This window comes from Perognathus longimembris, chromosome 1 (assembly GCF_023159225.1).
Source record: "Perognathus longimembris pacificus isolate PPM17 chromosome 1, ASM2315922v1, whole genome shotgun sequence".
NCBI classification, from domain to species: Eukaryota; Metazoa; Chordata; class Mammalia; order Rodentia; family Heteromyidae; genus Perognathus; species Perognathus longimembris.
Genome location: NC_063161.1, coordinates 4,787,282 through 4,800,891, shown reverse-complemented (window position 1 = coordinate 4,800,891; position 13,610 = coordinate 4,787,282). Strand labels below are relative to the sequence as shown.

General features: G+C 56.0%; 1 protein-coding gene across 1 annotated transcript in view; it reads right to left on the bottom strand.

Annotated features, from left to right (window-relative positions):
* Tcf20 (transcription factor 20) overlaps nucleotides 1-1,373 on the bottom strand; it is a 171,861-nt gene extending 170,488 nt beyond the window's left edge. The window contains exon 1 of the mRNA XM_048354413.1: nucleotides 1,278-1,373. The gene's annotated coding sequence lies outside the window, so the exon portion shown is untranslated. The remainder of the gene's footprint in view (nucleotides 1-1,277) is intronic.
* Nucleotides 1,374-13,610: the final 12,237 nt, after the last annotated feature.

Genomic DNA, 13,610 nt, shown 5'->3' with positions numbered 1-13,610 from the left:
GGAAGAGGTAACACTGGCCTTGGGCCCACAAAATGAGGGGCATTAACACCTCTGATCCACTGCCAGCCCTATGGAGAGGCTTTTCTCACATTCACCCAGGGCTGCCTCCCCCCTCCCTCATACCCTAGCCCCTTTCTCTAAGCCCCTGCACTGGCTGGGAAGCCCTGTGAGGAATGAGACTGTCTGTGACTGGAACACACTAGATGGTGAACAGCTATTTGTTAACCCAACATAGAAATAACATGTGCAAAGGCCCCTGTGGTCCCAGGAATAACAGGAGGGATGGAGATAAAGGGCATGGAGGGTGATGGGGACCAAGCAGATGGGTGCTACACCCAGTACCCTCGGTTGCTCCCTTCCTTCCCCCACTCATTCCCTCCCGGTGGCTGTGGGGCACAGGTCAGGCATTTGGAGCCACAAAGGCAGCGGAGAGCAGATACAGGGGGTCCCAAGGCCTCTGTGCACTCCATCCTTAGGTCTCATCCGTACCCCTCCCACTTCCTGCCTGGTCCCTCTCTCCACACTGAGGCTCCCCTCCTTCCACTCTCCCACTCTCTTCCCCCCCCACCCCACCCCCAGCCCCGCTGTGTCAGGACACCAAGTTGGCCCTTCTGCCCTCAGACAGGTGAGATGGAGGAGGCACTTCGGGCCCAGCCAAGCCTACAGGTCAGAGCAGGTTCAACGACTCAGTGAGATCCGGGGTGGGGGGGATCTGGAGAGAGCTGCTGAGACGCGACAGGTGAGACTCGCGCCAGCCGCCCCCCCACCCACCCCGCGTGCGTCCCTCCCCTCCCCGCCGCTCTCCCCTCCCGTGCCCCGGGGCACTGCGGTCCCAGGGCGCGTCCCGCCGAGCAGCCGTCAGGCTCCGCGCGCTCCAGCAAACTTTCCGCGTCCGCCCCCCGCCGCGAGCACGTGCCGCACAGCCTCGCGGCCCCGGGGACTCGGTCGTGGGTCCGAGGCTCCCCCGGGCGCTCCCGCCGCGAGTTCTCCGCACGGCTGAGGGGATCAGTCCCGGGCCCCCTCGCACGCCAGAAGAGCGCGGCCGCCCCGGACCGGCCGCTCGCCCGCCAGAGGCGCCTCGGCTGGGGGACCGAGTCCGCCCGCCTCCGCCGTCCCGGGTCGCCGGAGGCGCCTCCGCCAAGCGGCCGCGTCCACCCGCTCCCGACCCCTCCGGAGGGCGGGCCCGCAGCAGGCCCCGCGCCGGCCGCTCGGCCCGGGGGGACGCCCGCCCTCTGCTCCCGCGGCGCCCAGCCCCGAGAGGCCGCCGGGCTGCTTACCTCGCGCGCGCCCTCACGCCCCGCTCCGGGCCGAGCCGCCGCTCTCACACATCGTGCACTGTTGTCACCCGCGTACGGAAGCGTTATAAATCCTCCGGGGCCACGTGGCGGCCCCCGCCCGGCCCCCTCTCCGCTTTCCCCCCCGGCCTCCAGGACAATACTCGGCCCCAGCTGCCGGCCGCTGGCCACGGGGCTCCGAGCGAGCTGGGTTTGGGGCGGGGCCTGAGCGGCGCGGGGGCGGGGCCTGGTGGCTGTTGGGCGGGGCCGGGGCGGGGCCTGGTGACTGTTGGGCGGGGCCGGGGCGGGGCGCTCCGGCCAACGCCGCCCTCTCCTGGGAAACCGTGGCCTACGACTAAGACTCCAGTTCCAGCTTCTGATTGGTCAGTCTGCCGGCCCTGTTGTTGCCTGATTGGCTGAAACGAAAAAAGGGCTCAGGCTGTGGTGGTGGTGGCGTTTAAATTTCCTCCTTTGCCTTTTCTTTCCTGCTGGGCGGCTCACCCTGTAGGTCCCTCCTGTAGCCTTTTCCTCTCTGCTCACCCCCCTGGTCCCCATCATATGGCTTAAAACCGCCCCCAGTTCTAACTGCACCTTGAAGTCAGGACATGGGGTGTCTACTGATAGCTACTATATCCTCAGGGCCCAGCACATAGTACATCCTCCACATATGTTTGCGGATTAATGAAAAATGTGCATACAGGCTTTTTAACGTGTGTGTGTGTGTGTATGTGTGATCTCAAGATGTGGTGCTTGCTAGGCAGATGCTCTATTCTTGAGTCACACACCCCCAATCCTCACAGCAGTTTTTTTTAGAGCTATCTTTAATGCTGGCAACATCCCTGGAGGGATAAGGAGAGCCAGAGAAATATGATCACCTGGGAGAGAGTGGATGTATCAGTAGACCTCCATAGCTCCACACAGCAATGCCTTGTGTGGTGTCAGAGTCTGATTCTCAAGTATGGAGTGTTGGATTAAGCTCATGCCTGCAATCCTAACTACTCAGGAGACTGAGATCTCAGAGCCTCTGTTCAAAGCCAGCCTGGACAGAAATGTCTGTGAGACTCTTTATCTCCAGATGAGGACCATAAAGCTGGAAGTGGAGCTGGGAATATGGCCTAGTGGTAGAGTGCTCGCCTCATGTACATGAAGCCCTGGGTTCGATTCCTCAGCACCACACATATAGAAAAAGCCAGAAGTGGCGCTATGGCTCAAGTGGTTGAGTGCTAGCCTTGAGCAAGAAGAAGCCAGGGACAGTGCTCAGGCCCTGAGTTCAAGCCCCAGGACTGGCAAAAAATAAAACAAAAGCTGGAAGTGGAGGTGTGGCTCAAGTGGCAGATTGGTAGCCTTGAGGGGAGAGCTCAAGACCCTGACTTCAAGCCCCAGTACCAGAACAAAAATTTAAGAGAGAGAGACAGAGACAGAGTATTGGTAGAGTATTGGATTAGGGCAGAAAATGAATTGGGCTTGGCAGCATGATGGAAAACAACTCCTGCTTCCATATTAAAACCTCTAGGAGAACCCACCCCAGATCACAGGAGAGTCAAGTCCTCTGTTCAGACCAGGCTACCTCACCAATCTCTAACAGCTTGAGCCCCACCAGGGGATAATCACTGAGCAAACTGACTTGAGCTTGGGAACCCTCTCCCCCGACAAGTAGGGGTTGATGGAGGGTTTCTGAGAAGAGATGGGGACAGGCTCTCTGACAAAGGAGTGTGTACGAGCTGCTCCTGAGACTGGACTGGGAGAGCTAATTGACCAGAAAATGCTTTCTGAGATCCTGGCTCCTATGGAGTGGGCAGGCAGAGCCAAGCATGCAGAGAAGCTGGCTCTGTGGCTAGTGAGTGAATTCTGCCTGTGTCTATGACTTCACACTCTGTGTGTGTGTGGGGGGGTGTTAGAGACTGGCAAACACTCTGCTAACTTGAACCACCACTACAGTCCTTTTGTTTTCAGTTTGTTTTTCAGATAGGGTCTCCTGTTTTTGCTTGGGCTAACCTCACACTGAAATCTTCTTTCCCTTCCCGAGTCTTGTGAGTGGCTGGTAATACAGGCATGAATCACCATACCAATTTCCATATGGCTTTCTTGTAAGGACTAGTTAGATATAGGCCTCACCCTAATCATTGTGGTTTTATCTTAAATTGATTTTACCTGTGAAGGCCCTAGTTCCAAACCAGGCTACATTAGTAGGTACCCAAGGTTAGAACTTTATCACATCTTTCTAATCCCCAACAGGGCTTACCACAAAGAGAAGAGAACACTTGATTCTGGAGAATATGGGAAGGGCAGAAGCTCTGAAGCTCTCTACCGCCCTCTCGGACTTCCAGTGCGTCTCTGATCTTGGTACCTGACAGCTGACTAGAGCCAAGGAGGAGGCAGCCCTGTGGATAGCAGACCTTCTCATGCCTGTGCTCCCCACTGACCCTGCTCATCCTGGTGCCTTGAGGAGGCCTCTGCCTGCCCATCATCCCTCTTCCCCTTGCCTGCCTGCTCCCCACCCCCACCCCATCCTGTGCTGGACAAGGACAATAAAAGCGATTTCCCAAGCAGCTGGTGATTAATCGCCAAGTTAATTAAAGAGGCAGTAATTGCAGTCCAATTCCAGAGGCAGGAATGATGTCCTGGGCAGGGGTGTGTGGTCAGCTTAGGTCACCCTGAAAAGGTGGGGCCAGAGAACAGAAAGGAGTTGAAAAGGCAGTGTGACAGAGGGGAAAAAAATGTAGTATGTTTTAAAAGTGGAGACTTTTACTGTAACTGAAATTCGTGTGTGTGTGTGTGTGTGTGTGTGTGTGTGTGTGTGTGTGTGTGTGTGCCGGTACTGGGGCTTGAACTCAGGGTCCGAGACCTGTCCACTAGCTTTCTTCACTCAGGCCTGGCATTCTACCACTTGATTGGTTTTTTGGGTTTTTTTAACTGTATTTTTTTGTGTTTTCTTTTTTGGTACTGGGGATCGAACCCAGGACGTTGCACTTGCTAGGCAAGCACTTTGCCACTGGGCTACATCCCAGCCATTCTACCACTTGAGTTGTGGCTCTATTTTTGGAGATGAGTCTCCCATGAGTTTTCTGCCTGGGCTGGCCTTGAACTGTGATCCTCAGATCTCAGCCTCCCAAGTGACTTGGATTATAAGCAAAAGCCACCAACACTTGGCTGTAGCTTGAAATCCTTACTTGACAAGCAATAGTGGCCTGGATGGTTAAGCTTTTCCATGTCTTTGAAATATTTCATTAGCAATGATGACCAAAAAAATGGCAGGGGGGGAGGTTAAGTATTTCTAAACTCTACTTTGGGATTTTATAAATGACCTCAAACACCAGTGTGCCTCACTTTACACAATGGAAAGGGCCTTAAAATTATGTGTAAATCGAATCTCACTTGCCCACCCAGTACATCTTAAGGCTGCTGATGCTCTATCTTCATTTCTGATTGATTTTCCCTGGCAGAGGCGCCAAATTCTTTGCTTTAAGTGTCAGGCTCTCTCTGTCAAGTAGTTAATGACCTATAAAGCACTTAAAACGAACTGGAGGAGATGCTATTTGGAGGCACCCTGCTGTGTATCCTCTCCCATTGTCAGTAATCATCCCTCATTTATTTGCTCTGATTGGTCTGGAATTTGCTAGCAGGTTTCCCTAACGCCCAGCCCACTGGGAATGGTCCAATCCTAAGAGAGCCTAGATGTGTGCCAGGCCGGTCCAGAGGCCACGCCCAGGGGCCCGCAGCAGCACCCGCAGGTAAGGCCTCTTAACAGCCCTTCCATTTGGTCGTCCGGGATGTCCCTGGACCACACATGCGCTTCAGCTCTACGCTGCGCCATCCGTGTGCCTTTGAGCATGCCTTGCCTCTCTCCGCGCCTCGGTTTCCTTCTCCACGATGCCCCAGAGCAGTGGAAGGTGACACCAGCCCAATGGGGAGAGTATCAAGACCAAGGAAAGAGGCCCCAAGGTCAGGGTGCACGCGGAGGCCAGGGCAAAGGCAAGCTCCAAGGCCAGAGCAAAGCAGGGCAAGCCACTGGCCAGGACCGAGGAGAGCTGACCAGACTCCCCAAGAAGGAAAAATGTGTTATTTGTCTATGGCTGCTGTAACCAATTACCACAGATGTGGTGGCTTAAAACAACACACATTTTTTCTCTTACAATTCTGGAGGCCAAAACAATTTCAGTGGGCTTCAGAGAGCCCAGGGTCTGCAGGGTCACGCGGAGAATGTGTTTTATTTCCTGGCTACGACCCTTTCCCGCATCGTCCAAACTCGGCCTCTGCTTTCTTGCCACATTGTCTTCTTCCTCTGTCTGCAGTCTTCTTGTCCTTTATTATTTTTTTTAATGGCACTGAGATTTGAACTCAGGGTCTTATGCTTGCTAGGCAGGTGCCCTACTGCTGAGCCATGCCGACCGCCCTTTGGGGACTGGTTATTTTTTAGATCGGGTTTTACTTCCTGCCCAGGTGGACATCTGGGCCATAATCTACCTATTGTAGGTTTCCCAACATAGCTGGGATGACAGGCATGCCGCCACATCCAGGTATAGGTGCACCTGTGTGTGTGTGCGCGCGCATGCACACGCGTGTGCACACGTGTACACCCAGGCTGGTCTCAAACTGCAGTCCTCCTGATCCCAGCCTCCTAAGTAGCTAGGATTACAGATGTGAGCCAGTGGCACCTGACCCATATATTTCCCCCCCCCCTTTTTTTTTTGGCCAGTCTTGGGGCTTGGAACTCAGGGCCTGAGCACTGTCCCTGGCTTCTTTTGGCTCAAGGCTAGCACTCTACCTCTTGAGCCATAGCGCCACTTCTGGCTTTTTCTGTATGTGTGGTGCTGAAGAATTGAACCCAAGGCTTCATGCATGCTAGCCAAGCACTCTACTATTAAGCCACGTTCCCATCCCCCATCCATCCTCCTCATAAGGACATTTGCGACATGACTAATGCAGGACCGTCTTTCCATCTCAAGAGACTCAGTCTCATCTGCAGTGCCTTCCGCGTGAAGTAAGGTTAATGGTTCTGGGAATGAGGACGCAACGTTTGGGGGGACCACAGAGAGTCACTGTGCTGATTCTGAAGTCACTGCTGGGGCTTGAAACTCAGCTGCACCTTCCATTGGCTAGGCCTCCCTAGACAAGTTGCTACATCTCTCCGAGCCTCAGTTTCCTTATCTGTACAATGGGATCAGTGCTTGTGTCCAGGTAAGAGCTCAGTAGGCATTTGAACACCAGGGTAACTATCAGATTCTATGCCAGAGCCAAGGCTGAACGGTACTTCTGCAGAAGGGCGGGAGAAATCAGGGGAGAAGGGCCAAGACAGGGAAGGCTGGCATGGAGGGCTGCCCCAGGCCCAGGGGAAGCGTGTACATGTGTGTACACGTATATGCACACGTTCTCTCTGTCCTAGGTAATGAGCAAGGACCACCGAAATGCTTAAACAGGGTGATGTTTTGTTTGTGCTGTGAAATTTAATTCACCTATGATAAGAATGCATCCTGGGCTGGGAATATGGCCTAGTGGCAAGAGTGCTTGCCTCGTATACGTGAAGCTCTGGGTTCGATTCCCCAGCACCACGTGTATAGAAAACGGGCAGAAGTGGTGCTGTGGCTCAAGTGGTAGAGTGCTAGCCTTGAGCAAAAAGAAGCCAGGGACAGTGCTCAGACCCTGAGTCCAAGGCCCAGGACTGGCCAAAAAAGAAAAAAAAAAAAAAAAAAAGAATGCATCTTCTTGCCAAGTGCTGGTAGCTCACACCTGCAATCCTAGCTACTCAGGAGGCTGAGATCTGAGGATACTGGTTCAAAGCCAGCCCAGGCAGGAAAGTCTGTAAGACTCTTATTTCCAGTTAACTACCAGAAAACTGGAAGTGGGGCTGTGGCTCAAAGTGGTAGAGCACTTTGAGCAAAAGAGCTCAAGGACAGTTCTCAGGCCCGGAGTTCAAGCCCCACAACTGAAAAAAAAATTTCATCTTCTTAAATTGTGCAACTTAGCATATTCACAGGCTGTGCAACCACCATTACTATTTAATTCCAGAACACTTCCATTACCCAGTTAAGAAATTCCAAACCTTGCCTGGCACCTGCTCACGCCTATTATAATCCTAGCTAGCGAGGAGGCTGAGTTCCGAGGGTTGTAGTTCAAAGCCAGCCAGGGCAGGAAAGTCCACGAGACTCTTGTATTCAGTCAAACCACCCAAAAAGCCAGAGGCGAAGCTGTGGCTCAAGTGGTAGAGGGCTAGCCTTGAGCAAAAAAGCTCAGGAACAGCACCCAGCCCCTGAGTTCAAACCCAGTACCAGTACATGCACACACACACACACACACACACACACACACACACACACACACACACTGCACCTTGATCCTGACCTCCAGAGGGGCCAGCGGCTCTGCTGGCTCCACCCCCGGGCAAGGCAGTGGGGATCCCACTGCAGGGGGCCGTTTCTGTGGGGCTGGATCCTGACTGAGCAAGTCTGAGCCTCCCCAACCTCTCCAGCGCCCCCCTAGGGGTAGCTGTGACCTGTCCAGAACAAGGGACCCCAAACGGCTTCTCCAGTGCTCACACAGCCTTCACGGGGCTCAGTCCTGCGGGTTATTTGGAGGCCTCTCCTATCAGGGGTGTCTGGACTCACCCAGAGGCAGCTGAGACAGGAGGGGAGGCCATCTGGTGAGGCGAGAGGCCATTGCTGAGCCGGCTGAAGTGTCCCCTGGCAAGGACAGGGGCTTCTGGGATCAATTAGCAGAACCGCCCTAACAGGGATCAAGGCCCCTGGTGCGCAGTCTGCAGGCTCATGTCACCTCGTGTCATCCAGGCCTCTTGTCAGTCTTGTCAGCCGGGAGCTGAGGGGGGAGGGGGGGCGGGAGGGGGCTGCTGGCCTCTCCCCCATGTCTGGGCCCAGAGCCTTTTCGCCTTGCCAGGTGGGCAGTGCCCGGCTGTAGGACCTGCACGGTTGTTGCCTGGCCTCTCCCGGTTCTGGGGACACAGCAGTGAGTCTGTCTCTACCTTTACCTACATAAAACGGGTCACCTACGAATTAGAGATCACTTCCTAGAAAACAAAAAAAAAATAAAAATATTGCTCCCTCTTCAGCAGAAGCAGGCACCGAATGGCCAGCAGCGGAGAGGACTCATTGATTCCTTCAACAAATGGCTCTTGGGCCCCGCCTGTGAGTCAGGAACAAAGAGAGACCAATAAGGAGTTGTCCACGGTGGGCAAGTAGGGGCCCCCCTGGGGAGATGGATTGTGGGAATTGATTCCACGCCAGGCTATGAGAGGAACAAATAAACTGCTCAGTGGGGAGAGGGGCTTCAGGAGACATCACGGAAGCGTCGCGGAGGGTGTTTGAGCAAGATTCTCCCAGTGAAGAATTAGGGGATGTTGGGGTTCTGGACACCCCCTTTCTCCCCCCACGGGGAGAATGGTAACCACAAACTCTATGAAAGAGCACCCAGCCTGGCCCTCCGCCAGCGGAAGGCCAAAGGCGTGCTCACATGGGCAAATGCTAAGTTGAGGACGGGTTGCTGAAGCTTCCCCTCCCCCCAGTTCCCCCCACATGTTACCGAGGGCGGAGGCGAAAGGAAGGCATCAGGGACACGCTGCGGTGGTGGAATGCGTCTCAAAGACTTTAATATGGAAGGGCACTTATATAGAAGTAATGGCGGGAAAGAAAGGGGGCTGGCCAAAGGGTCAGTCATAGGCTAGGGGTCACGTTCATCAAGTGACATCACGAAACTTCCCTTTGTGGGCGGGACAACCCCATCATGGTGGCACGCACGTGTTCACCTCCCAAGGGGTGGAGGTCAAAAGGTGGGAGGGGCTTCTATTGTCCCAAGGCTGGTGGAAGGGCAGTCTTTCCCAGGCCATAATAATCCCCAACAGGGGAGACCCAGGGAAGGGCCTGGGGGCAGAGAGAACGCAGGGAATACAAGTTGGGGAACAGAGGCATAGATAGCGCTTGGGATGACTTTGAGCCAGTGGGAACTGCTGAAAGATGAGCTGTGGGCTCTGAGGACATCTGTCTCTTGTCCCCGCCTCAGCCCAGGGCCTGGCCTGTGGTCAGAGCTGGTCCGATGTTGTTGAAGGAATGAAGGAACACCAGGAACCTGAGTGCTGAGCTAAGGGTCTGTCCTCAGTCCTTCAGCCAGCAGAGGCCACAGGGAGGTTGAATGTGAGGTGTGAGGTACAGATCCAGCATCTCTTGGCCTTGTGAATATCCAGAGTCTCACCAACTTTTCTGCCTGGGCTGGTTCCAAACCGTGGTCCTGAGATCTCAGCCTCCTAGTAGCTAGGAGGACAGGTGTGAACCACCAATGCCCAGCAAAAAGACTATTCTTACCTTTGCGTGGTCTTGGCCCCTGGTTGGAATGACTCTGACCATAACCGTAGGGTACTGCAGGGTTTCGAGGGGAGAGTGGTCATGTCAGTGGGTATAGAAAGGTTGATTGGGCCTAGAGATGAGGAAGTACTGGAAGGACACGGGGTGGGAGGGGACTCTGATGAGTGTCTTCATGGGAAAAAGAAAGATCTGGGAGAGAAGCGGTCCCGGGTCAGCCCTGGCCCATGATGTATGGACAGGGACAAGAGCTCAGCCAGTTTGGGTGCCCATCATGGAATGGGATGAGGCAGGCAAAAGAGAGAGAGAAGGTGCCTCCAGGTCCGCAAGACGAACTGCTACAGACATTACCAGTTGCAAGGGGGTCTCTCAGGCAGAACAATGCCACTCGTGGCCATTCGGATTATGTTTGGAAGAGGTGGCTCACACCCCCAGGCCTGCAGAACCTGGGAATTTCAAGGGGTGACTTGAGATGTAAATGTCCAAGCTGCTAAGCCTCATGTCAGGTGCAGGTGCAACTACACCGTTTCCCCCCCTTCCCCTTCCTCCAAAGAGACAGACCATAGGAGGCTGGAGGAGCTGCTGCGGGTCTCCCCACTCCCGCCACAATTTGGAGAAAATACTTCTGAGCAGTGGGAACTTCCCTTTCATGGGCTCCCCTGGCTCTGGGAGCCCCAAGTCCTCTTTGATAGCTCAGTTCCACCTCTGCCTGGCCCTTCACTCCCTTCTCTGGTCCATGGTGGCAGAATTGTGCAGATGGGGAGCCAGCTGTGAGCTGCCCGCCCGTTCTGGGCCGTGTGATCTTTAGCCAGTAAACTTCTCAGAGCTGTAGTTTCTGCTTTGGTAACTTGGTCAAGACTAGCCTCCTACAGTTCAGGACTGTCGAGGTATTGCAGATGGAGTCTGAGGAAGGGGGACTGTCCAGAGATTGCCAACCCACCCTCTCTGTGGTTGAAACCGTCAACATGTCCACATTCTAGGTCCCAGAGATCCCTCCAGCTACTCAGGAGGCTGAGACCAGAGGATTGTGGTTCAAAGTCAGTCTGAGAGAATTTTGTCTCCATTTAAACACTAAAAGCTGGGGGTGGCACCGTGGTTCAAGTGGTCAAGTGATAGAGTGCCCAGCCTGGAGTAAAAATGCTAGGCGACAACTCCCAGGCCCCGAGTTCAAGCCCCAGTACTGGCGTGCGCATGTGTGTGTGCGTGTGCACGCACACATATACACACACACAGCAAGAACATGAGCACGAATCTCACATCGCAATGTTTCCCTTCCACGTGTACCTGCACCAGGTGAAAACCCAGGCTGAGGTCAAGTTCAGAGAGCAGGCAGGGCCCAACTCAAGCTTAGTCACCTCCCGAGGAGCCAGGAAGGACAGCATCTCAAATGACAATGTCTCCCTGCCCCGCTGGAGTCTGGATGGAGAGGTGACAGCCCTTGGGTGGGAGAATACCAGCCTCTGGGACTCAGGGGGGCCCCGCCAAGTACCATTCAATCCATCCAGGCCACGGCGATAGCCCACCTCTCTGGAGGAGCTGTCTACCAAGAAAACTATTGAACCACATAAAAATCCATTCCAGGAATCCCAGAGGCATCCTTACACTGGAGCATCGCCTTTAAATTAGATGGGGGAGGAAAAAAAAAAAAAAGAAAGAGGCTGGTTTTGCCTGTAGCTTGATTTCAGGACAGTGAGAGCTGATGGCCAGAGTGCCGGCTGCCAAAGCCTGGGACCCCCCCCCCCCCGACACACACACACACACACACACACACACACACACACACACACACGGGCTGTGAACCCCGGTTCCATGGAGGATGGGTGGTAACAGGCACATGTTCCCATGGAAACTGCTGCGCAAAATGCTCTGGAAATTTCTGCTGAGGAGGGGCTTGGCTGCTGTACCCACTTGAAGCTCTGGGCTTGATTTCCAGGGGTGCTTTTTCTCAGGCAAGCACCAGGAAGGGGGAGGGGGTGTTTGTCTGCTGAGGGGCTGGGCATCGGGTTTCTAGCTGTTTACCACCCCTGGTGGGGGGGGGGGGGGCGGGGAGGCCTAGGATGGGATCCTGAAGGTGTCAAAGGGGCTGAGGCTCTCCAGGCTGGCTGGCGGCTGGCAGGACCCGGGAGGGAGGGAGGGCAGGTATAGGCCAGGCATATGGAAGCTCCTGCCCTTAGGTGGGGGGGGGGGAGGGGGGATGACTGGGGACAGAGCCCTGCAGGGGCGACAAGGCTTCTCCTGATTCATCCCTAGGGTGAGCACCTGGGCCTTTCTGACCCCCTCCCCCACCTCCCTCCCAGCCCTCAGCTGCCCCCCTTCTGGGTGCAGAGCCCCCCCCCCCGTCCCTCCCCCTCCCGCTCTGTTTACCCTGCTCTGAGCTCCTTTTCAACTTGCCACCCTCCCTCCCAGGAGGCCTGGTCCTCTTTCTTTAGTAGTCCCTCCCCACCCCCTTCCAAGAGACACCTGGACGGGTCAGATCATAGCATTGCTGGAAACTGAGGCTCGGGCAGCCGGAAGCCAAGGAGTGCCAAGTGGCCTCTCTGCCTTCCAAGAATAGTCTCTCCCTCTCTGCCCTCCCATCCAGAGCCTGCCCCCAAGGAGCTCAAGTTCAAGGTCCTTCAGTCCCTTCCTCCTTTCTTACCCACTGATACGGGCACCCCGTCGTCTTGCTGTCCTGAAGCTGGAGACCAGGGGTGGGTCCCAGAACCATCCTGTCTACCTTCTCTTGTTTGGAAACCCCTCTTGGGGACGCTCCTTGGCCCTGCCCCCTTTCCCTCCTCTCCTCCCCTGCCCCACTTAGCCTAGCTCACTGGAGGCCTCCCAGCCTTGTCCCACGCGAGGTCTGTGTCCACCAAAGGAGGGGACGGGTCGGCCCCCAAGGGGGCCCGCAAGCCACAGGAGGACCTGGGATTTTATCCCACGTGAAGTAGGAGCCGAGGAAGCTTCTGGCCGAAGGAGAGAAGGACTCCAAGCAGATTTGAACAGCGTTCTTCTGTGGCTTTAGGAAGAGAGAGAGAGAGAGGAGGGAGAGGGTGCAGGGGCCAGAGCAGCCACAGATTGCTGTGCGGGTAAGGCCTGCGCACGGTCCCCACCAAGCCTCCCTAGAAAGGGCCCCGAGGAGGAGCAGGGGAGGCGGGGGGGGGGGGGGGGCTCCTCCTGTGCTTCCCGGCTCTGGCTTTTCACCTTGGCCCTGGCCGCCTCAAGGCATAGTCCCTGCGACCAGGACTCCATCTACCCGGAAAATGGTTCCTGTGACAGGACAGGGCTCTCTGGAGGATGGAAGGAGGGGTCCTGCTAGCCTCTGAAAGAGCCAAAAGGCTTGGAGCTGGACACTGGTGAACAGCTGTCCACCCTGGCTTGAGGAAAGGCCACACCCCAAGCCACCGTGGGAAAGAGGTGGCTTTGAGGCAGCTAGGGCGGGAGCTGGGTCTGTCCGGCTCCATCCCCTACGGGGATGGGACCCACGGCAGATAAGATAGAGAACCCCAGGGGCAGCCAGGCCAGGCCAGGCGGGGCAGGGGCCCTGGGGGGCCTAGGCCATGGGGCAGAGGGGGAGGGCAGAGAGCACAGAGGCTTCCACCCTCTCCACACAGCACAAACAGGACCCTCCAGGACCCCAGTCTGATAAGCACCGATTGCTGGGTGGCCTCGGCCTCCACCTGCAGCCCTGGGCTCGGTCCAGCCTCGGCCTGGCCGCCGTGCTTGTCCATCCTCTACCCCACGCCAGGCTCTTGCTCCCACCTGCACAGCTGCCGCCGGACTAGCTGAGCTGCGGCTCCATCCTCAGTGCCCAGGCACGGGGGGCTCAGGGCCTCTTCCCACCCAGACAGCGCCAGGCACCGTGGGTGGGTACCCAGAGGGGAGGAGGGCTCCGGGAAAGGGAGGCAGCCAAGCAAATCCTTAAAGACTGCGAGGCCAGGGCAGGAGGGGCGTGCACGAGGCCTGAAGGTGCTGGGGTACAGAATGGGGCAAGTAGGGCAAGCCAAGGCAGGGAGGGCCTCGAATGACAGAGCGAGGGGACAGGGTCCCTGGCGTC